Source organism: Protopterus annectens, chromosome 7.part0 (genome assembly GCF_019279795.1).
Source record: "Protopterus annectens isolate FY-2018-M chromosome 7.part0, PAN1.0, whole genome shotgun sequence".
NCBI lineage: Eukaryota > Metazoa > Chordata > Ceratodontiformes > Protopteridae > Protopterus > Protopterus annectens.
Window position 1 is genome coordinate 1,502,301,576 of NC_056739.1, and position 9,479 is coordinate 1,502,311,054.

The window sequence follows — 9,479 nt, forward strand, 5'->3', positions numbered from 1 at the left end:
GTTCATGATTACCACCACAATTGCAACAGTTGATTATGAGGCTAGGTGGAGGTACATTCTCTGATTTAGCTGATTCACCCTTGTGCTTCACTGAGCATGTCCGCCTCACAGACCATACTCTAGAATATGCTAGAAAGGTTCTGGATTTCACTGAAGCTCCCACCTCCTTTGGCCTGTATGTTTTAACAATGTGCTGTATACTACCTACACTAGCAGACACTTTTCTCATTTGTAAGCATATTTGTGTGCTTTTCTGTGAGCTCATGTATCTGACAAATGTATATGGCCTTATTCAAAGTTAAATCACTGTCTCAAAGCAAAATCTTTCTCATTGCATCATCTTTAATACCACACACAAGTCTGTCTTTTATCAACTCATCTTTTAAATCACCAAATCTGCACATTTTAGCCTTATTTCTCAAGTCTGTTAGATATGCTGCAAAAGTTTTACCAGGTTTTTGATCCCTTGTGTAAAATAAGTTTCTTTCCATTGTAATATTCATTTGGGGGTTACACATTTCTCTAAATTTATGTTTTAAACACTCAGAGTTTTCCCGCTTTTCAGATGGTACCACTGTATGGTGGTTCCCCCTCTCCCTGCATACACAGCAGGTGCATCCACAGCTGAATGCTCTCTATAAGTGGCTTCTGACCCAGCTAATTAAACAGAATAAATGCCCTTGTACAGCATCTTTGTCAGAAAAAGCAGCCTGCATGAAAATATCATACTCTTGCTCAAACACTCTCCAATTTTCTACAATACTGTTATCAAAAACAAGTGGACTTGGTCTGCAAAATCCTTCTGCCTTGCCAACAAATTATATTTAAACACAATGTAAATATGGCCCTTGTAATTATGTACAAACATGCACACATACCAGGTACTTGTAATAACATACAAATGCACAAAATAAACTCTTTGAAAGACTGCACTTTGCAAAATATTCTTTGAAAAGTCTGTACTCTGTGAAATAACTGTACTGTAATACTGCACACACTGCCAACACTTTGCACACTTCGGATACTTCAAATAGCTATTGTTAATGCGGAAAAGTAGCGCATTGCAAAAAATATGGTCATTTCTCCTTTTTTATGCATTGTATGTGATTTGGATATTGTTTCAAACATTTTCATAATTATTTTGAATATTTTTATCAACATGTCTCAGTTTCAGACATTTTGTTTAATTAGAAATTTGTTTTGAGCATTCTGAGTGCTTCGTTTTATATTCATTGAGTAGAAAATCATGTAAGCATGTTTAAGTACCTGGAATTCATTTCTGATCCATTTGCGAGTCGTCTGAGCAGTAGGTATGATTCACCCCTGTATATTTCTCCAAATTTAACTGTGTGCCTCATGGTTTCAGTTCTTGATCCCATTCTGACACCATGTTGCTTGACTTGTATATCTGAATAAGATGATGAGACTTGGGTGTTCAAGTATTTTATTATATACAAACACATTAGGATGGATATCAAAAATATTAAACTTAAACAAATTAACTGAGTAGTACACACATACATGCTTACATCTTGACTTCTCACTACAAAATGGCACTCTTGCTTGCACGTGCTCAGTACTTCTATGCATGTGCCTGATGACTGAAAAGCTTCTTAAAAGTATATCACACACACTTATCTACATTGTAACACTTCTAATTATCATATTATTTAAGATCTGGCATTCAGTTAACCCAGCAATGCACATACTCAGTAAATTTAAACAAAATAAAATTCTTAATTCATATAGCCTTAAAGTTACCAATTCTAGTGCTTATAATTTAATGACATCCTCTTACAGGAAGTATTTGTTTAACATTTATAAATACATGTATAAGTTAGTTAAATTAAATGTATTGTCTTTCACTATATAGTAAAACAGCAAAACTAACCATTTATACTCGTTATGAAAACATGTTTTAACTTAAAATATAAATATATACTTACATATGTTTTGAAGCTTAAAGTCCAATACAAATCTTTACTTAAAGGTTAAATCCATTGTTTCAGAAAATAAAAATCCTGTAATCAGAGAGTAAAAGTCATTTGATTTTAAGATTTTTAAATTTTAGAAGCAGTTTTCCAGGAATTCAGCTCAGTCTGACTCTTGAAGGATATACTACTCCAATCCATTTCTTCTGTATCATTGAGGATTTTACTTTTGACAAAAGTGGATGCTTCCCCCAGTGTGTCAAATATTTTAGTTCCTTCAGAAAGAAATAATTTGATCTTTGCAGTAAACACAAAAGTGACTTTAATATTGTTCTTTTTAAGTTCCTTAATCAGTGGTAAGAAGTATTTTCTTTTACTGACTACTTTACTGGAATAATCATTGTTAAATCTGACCACACATTCACATATTTCAATAGCTGGGCTGGACCATGCTGTTTTTAATATTTCATATTTTCCTAAGTTAGACATAAACTCAGGACCTCCTCAGTATGTGGCAAGGGCACCAAGCACATAGGAGTTCTGGGAAAATGAGCAGAAGACAATGGATGTTTATTCAAGTGCAATACTAGTTTGCTGGGTGGGCAGTTAGTACTATAGATATTTGAAAAGCAAAGGGATGACAATACTTAAATAGTTTATACAACAGATGATAGCAATGAAAGAGGGGAGGGAGGGACTTTGGAAGTCAGATTACCATAAGGGGCAGAAGCCAGATACACAGCCTTTTAAAACCACAACAAGAAAGGGTGGAAGAGTTGGTGGAGCTCTAGTCCTATGGTTAGAATTTCAGAACCTTTTAGTTTACTGTTTCAGCTGGGGTTTGGGAAGACTCAAAGAACATGGTAAAACAGTAGCAAGGTAAACAGAAAGGCATTAGAATGCAATTGTAAGTGGGTATATACAGCTATAAAAAGTACTGAAGCACAAATCCTGGAGCAGAATTCATAATACTGCCACTACTGCAATCCCACCACAGACTTAGGCACCAGACTTTGTAGACGTTTACCAGTAATGCTGTAATAAATGACTAAATCAGGCTCAAATCTGGCAGTAGACCACAGTCCTGCCACAACTGCAAATGAAGATACAAGATTAAGGTCCCAGAACAAAACTAAAAAAAATGCAACCAGATACATTTTTGTGAGAAATGGACGAAAAGCAGAAAAATATACAAAAGTATCACTACACATCACTATTTGTACAACTTAAAATAGTTAAGCAGTATTTAAATAAAAAAAAAATCTTCCCTTTTGATGTAAAGCTTGTATCTCACATGTTGGGGCTTTCCACAACTTTCAGAGTCTTGAACAAAAAACTCCATGTGGATGTAGCTCTTTGCTAAATGTATATTTGCTACAGAGTGATCCAATCAAATAAAGCCAATGCTGGAGCTCAATTTTTGTGGTTAGAATTTCAGGAACATTTAGCTTAATGTCTCAGTAGGAGTTGAGGCAGACTCAAAGAACAGGGGAAAAAAACAGTAGTAATTTAAACAAAAAGGCATTGGAATATAACTTTAAGCAGGTGTATATACAGCTATAAAAAGTAATGCACAAAACCTGCAGAAAATTATCTGTTTGCATTCTTCTTTTAGTTTTGTTCTGGGACCTTAGTCTTGTAGCTTCATTTGCAGTTGTGGGAAGATTGTTCAACTGTTCTGTTGATGTTCCAAAAGAAGTTTAGATGCTTAGACTGAGTATTTCTGATGCCATTTGACTTGCTGATGTGCAGTAAGTTCATCAGTAATTGGTTGGAGCACATCTTGTATGGCAGACACAGGTCAACTCTTAGCAGTCTGTAGAATACTGAGTATAGTGACAGGGCTCTGAGTCAGCCCATGTAGGGCATGTTGCTCAAGCCTTGGATCCTTTTAGTACAATATCACTATGGGTGTTCCAGTTGTTGCATGTGTCTGGAGAGATACATGCCAAAGGGGGCATCAAACCGAATGACTGCCCCCCCTTTACTGAAACCTCATTGGGCCAATGGCATGCCTAGATTTAGACGCAACCCCTTCGTTTATAAGCTGTGCAATATAGAAGGCCTTTCTTACAACAATGGACACATGTTGGTCAGAAGTTAGGTCACTGTCCACATAAATTCCCAAATCCTAAATAAGTGGATCAACTATTAAGGGTGTATTGACAATGTGGTTGTTCCCTGGGGTAGATGACTTCCCAAAGGATACAGTAATGCATTTTTTGGCACTTAGTTTCAGTCTGTGATTTTAGCACCAGTTACTGATTCAGGGCAAACCTTCCTGCAAAATAGCCAAGTCATTTGGGGATTCACTGACTGCAGTCATCTGCAAACTTAGCTAGAGCTGTCTGGTATTGGTTTTTACTTCAGAAAAGTACTTATGAAAATATAAGTGCAACTTAAAATATTTAAGCTGAATTTGAATAAAGGCATTTTTTTCTTTCCTTTTGATGAAGAGCTTTTATCTCACACTTTGGGGCTTTCTGCACCTTTCAGAGCCTTGAACAAAGAAAGACAAAGAGCCTTCCTATATGTTTTGCTTAACCAGTAATACATCAGGACAGCTAAGACTCCAAGTATTACAAAACTTATCACTAGGTCATTGATCAAAACTAAGTAAGTGTTCATGAAATGATGTTAAAGATTCACTCTCAAAGTGAAGTTCTTGGAATCTGTTTCTCAAACAGAAACTTGTTATCATATATTACTGACCCAATCATAATCCTCTGGGATATAATATTATCAAATCTGATTCCTTTTAGAAGTTCAGTACTCTATTCAAGTCCAGTAGGGAAGCTATTTCAGATTAAAAGTGGGTGAAGTACATTGAAGAACTGCTCAACATTTATTACTTCTATAATGTGGTACCATTGCCATAAATGAAAATCCTGCAAAAGACATGACAAAACTTAAAACTTATATCTAAAAACACATTCCTACAGACAATAAATAGGGAGGTATATTAATGAACAATTCAACATTTTTGTCTAATATGAAGTTATGCTGCCAGAAATGAAAATTCATTTAAAAATTGTAAAACTGCGAGAGAGATGAAAAGAACTTACTTGTATGCCTAAAAAAAGATCCTCACACAATACACATATGCAAGGAAGTTTAAAGATAACAAAAAAAAAACTATTGTGGAGCCATAAAATTAACAAACTGTGCAACAGAAAAAAAGAGGTCCTTCATGGCCATCAAAATAATCCAGACTGCTAAATTATGACACTGCTAAATAAATTCTAAGAAACGTTCATTGGTCTTATCTTGAAAGAAAACCTTAAATCTGGAACAGATCTAGCCAAAATTTCAGGAGGCAGTAATACATTCTGCAAATACTTAGAAATCCCAAGGAAATAAACAATGAATGTAACATTCTAATAGTAAACTACAAAGGGTCCCTTAAACCCAAGGAAGTAGCCATTATCCTGACAGGCATGTTTTGTAACAATTTTAAAATACTCAGAGATATGCAAGATAATTCCTACAGAAAACTGCAGCATAGTTTTCAGAGAAAGATATAAAACAGCCATAAATAAATTAGAAAAACTAGTTACCTGCACTAGGCCTGATGACAGTCTTTGCAGCTTGCTACAGGAAGGCTCAAGGATCACCCCTTTAAACCATTACTGATAATCTTTAATAAGCTTCTAACAATGGGACACATTCCACAAATTTGGTGAACTGTAACGGTTACAATACTCAAAGTTAAATGCCACCACAAAACCTGACACCTATAAAGCTTATAAGCTTACATGCGTATTCCACATAACTAAGGACTGAACCGATATGCAGCCAAGTCATGAGGATACTGGAGTTTACTCTCCTTGTCCTTTACTAAGTCTTGTATTGCTTGAGGAGACTGCAGTTTTATTACATAAAGGCCTTCAGTACATACAACCTACCTTGCCATTGGTAAACATTTTTACATTATACCACTGAATGTTAATCTCGATAACCTCCATGCTAAATGTAAATAAATACATTACTCAGTGAATCAAGCATTTGTAAGTTGCAAAATACAATTCCAAAGGAGATGCCTTCTCTGACCCTGGTTATATCACCAGTAATAGTGTTCAGGTAGTGATCAGAAGGCAAACTGTGAAGTACATTATCAATAACTTATGGATACTAATTGATAACAGACCTAACATTGACCAAAACTGTGACTGCATTAGTAAGAAAGGCATTTGGAGTTGGCCTATTAACCATAGGCAAGACTGCTCTGCAATTTGTAGCATGTTACAGGCCACCCTCTCAAACCCAGGAACCTCACATGGCCTTCCTGAAAACACTGGAGGGGATAAATGTATCTCCAAACACCATCATATTAGGTGACTTCAACTACCCTAATATAGACTGGGAACACTACTCAAGCCCAAACTCTCTAGCCCAAAGGTTCCTGGAGTTCATAAACTCAAATGCCATGGAACAACTAGTCACCATCCCCACAAGAGGAGAAAACATACTTGATCTCATCATCACAAACATGGGATCACAATGTTCAACACCGGAAGTATACCCCTCACTGGTGAGATCAGATCATAAACTAATCTCGCTGGAGGTCCTCATCCCGCCCCCACCTGAAATAAAAGAGACCACAGTGAAAAACTTCTCAAAAGCCGACTTCACACTTCTAAAAATTAGTGTGGTCTCCTTTAAGGCCCCTGAGCCAGTGGTAAACATTACTGAAACCGCTGAATCACTTACAAATGCCTTCTACCAGCACCTACAGGACTGCATGGATCAGGCAATCCCAAACAAAACTAAGACTCTTTGTACCAAAGGCAAGCATCCAGTCTGGTGGACCCCAGCCATAAACAAGCTCTACAACAAAAGGAGGAAGCTACTACAAGATAGAGCAAAATCCTTGAAAGGTAAGACACCTTTGATCATTATAAGTAAAAAACTAAGAGCTCTCATAAAATCATCCAAGGCTAACTTTGAGAGAAAAATCGCCAAGGACACAAAAGACAATCATAAGGCCTTCTTTAGCTATGTTAGAAACCTAGGAGGAAACTCCCAGATATGCTCAGAATTAGTCCAAAATGATGTGAAGATTACTGAACCTACACACATTGCCAACATACTGGCTGACAGGTTCAGTGCAAACTTCTCCCCCCCCCCAAAAGGAGAGATATCTATACCAGAGGATTGTAGCCCCCCAAACATCTCCAACACCCAGGTGAGAACTGCTCTCTCCAAGGCAAAAAGCACAGCATCCATGGGACCGGATGGTGTCCCCGGCTGTGTGCTCCACGAACTCAATGAGGAATTAAACCCGCAGTTAGGACAACTGTTTAATCTTAGCATCACCTCAGGATACGTACCCAAGGAGTGGCGCACTGCGACTGTGGTCCTACTTCACAAGGGAGGTGCCTCCACCGACCCTGGAAATTACCGTCCCATTAGCTTGACAAGCCTTATCTGCAAAGCCATGGAGAGGATCATAATGGAACTCATAAATAAAGACATAGGGAACTTGCAGACTTTGGATCCAACCCAGTTTGGCTTTGTCAAAGGCAGATCATGCCTTTTAAACTTGGTTGACTTTTTTGAAACAGTCACCAAGGCCATTGATGAGGGAAAGGCAGTCCATACAGCCTACCTCGACCTGGCAAAGGCCTTCGACACAATAACCCACTCAGGTATTATCGAAAAACTCATCAGCTTGAATGTAAACCCATACATCACAAGATGGGTTGCAAACTGGCTGAGTGACAGAACCCACAGGGTCAGAGTTGCTGGAGCCATGTCAGACTCAAAGCCTGTCACAAGTGGTGTCCCACAGGGCTCAGTCCTGGGTCCACTCTTGTTCGGCATCTACTTTTCTGAAGTACAAGCAAACACAGGAGGGTTATGGCTGACAAAGTTTGCAGATGACTGCAAACTGGGCGCCATAGTCGAAAACACTTCTGACACAGATATCCTTCAGAAGGGCCTCACAGAAACGGATAACTGGTGCCAGAGCCATGGCCTAAAGTTAAATGCCAAGAAATGTATAGTCATACCCTTCGGGAAAAACAAGGTTACTCCTAGCTACCATATAGGTGGCAATCCAATGAGCACAGAAGAAGTCATCAGGGACCTGGGGACCCAGGTTGACACTAGCCTTTCATTTGACACTCATGTTGCTAAAGTAGTCAGGAAAACCTTCTACATTGCCCACCTGATCATGAAGGGATTCACATCTAGATCAAGGGAGGTCATCGTCCCCCTGTACTCATCACTCATTAGACCTATGATTGAGTACAATGCCCCATTCGGAATGTATCTGACCCGACACCTGCAGCAGCTGGAAAGGCCCCAAAAGTTCCTCACCAAGAGGATAAAGGGTCTCAAAAATATGTCTTATGCTGCCTGACTGAAAGAACTCCAGCTCTATTCAGTCTCATACCGCTTGCTCAGAGGTGACCTGTGCCTGACATATAAGGCCAAGTCAAACCCAGATTTGATGAATATGCTTCACCTCAAAAAATCTAGATCCCTCAGAACCACAAGGGCGGGAGACTTAAACCTTGACACGGTTATTAATAGGACGTGCTGGAGGGACAGATTCATCACCCAGAGACTCCCTATGCTGTGGAACAAAATCCCGGTAAATGTGAGGCAGAGCACCTCGCTGGCCTTGTTCAAGAGGAATCTTGACCAATGGGTGGGAGATCGCAGATATACCCCAGGGATTACTTCAGTGTCACTGCTTGACAGAGGCACAGCAAAATAATAGGCATAGTTTTATTCAAACTAAAGGGGTGGCGAAAGCCACATATCTATGGGCTAGGCTTATAAATGCCCTTGGGCAGATAGCCTAGTATGAACCTATGAACCTATGAACCATATGCCGCAAAAAGCCATTGTCAGCTTAGCCCAATGTCCCATTTGTTCTACAGCACTACATGCTTAAATGATGTGCTCAGTCAAGCTGCAGACAAATGGAGACAGAGGGGAAACAAACCCCAAAGTACAGGAAGCAGCCCATTAACAGACCATAACCTTAATCCTCTGCATTAACTGCCAGTAAACAAAATCTCTGAGAACAAAACCCTTCTGTTTAGCTGAGGAATGCCCCTAAAAGGGGGAAGGGATTTCCATACCATGAAGTACCCTAATGAATGACAGACAGAACCCAAGAATCCTGAGTAATCTGAAGCCAAACAGAAAGAGACAGAGAAAGGCAGACAGGAAGAGGAATGTGGCTGGGAAGAGACAGATAGTCACATAGCACCTGGCTTATCACAAAAAGGAGACTTCTGAGACCCTGAAGTCAAGAGTAGCCTTAGCAGGAGGAGCCCACTTGCCATGCTTTTTGCTCTTAGGAGTGCAAGATTGCCTGCAAACAGCTGGCTTATTGGGATAGTTTCTCTGTTTCTCCTGTGCCTAAATTTCAAACACGTTTGAGTTCCTGTAAGGCCTTCTCCTTATCCTGAAGAGACTTACACAACCCAGCAGCTACTTCCCCAAACAAAAGTTTATTATCAAGAGGAGCATCCATCAACTTAGCCTTGATATCATCAGGTAAAGGCTGAATACAAAGCCAAGTATACCTCC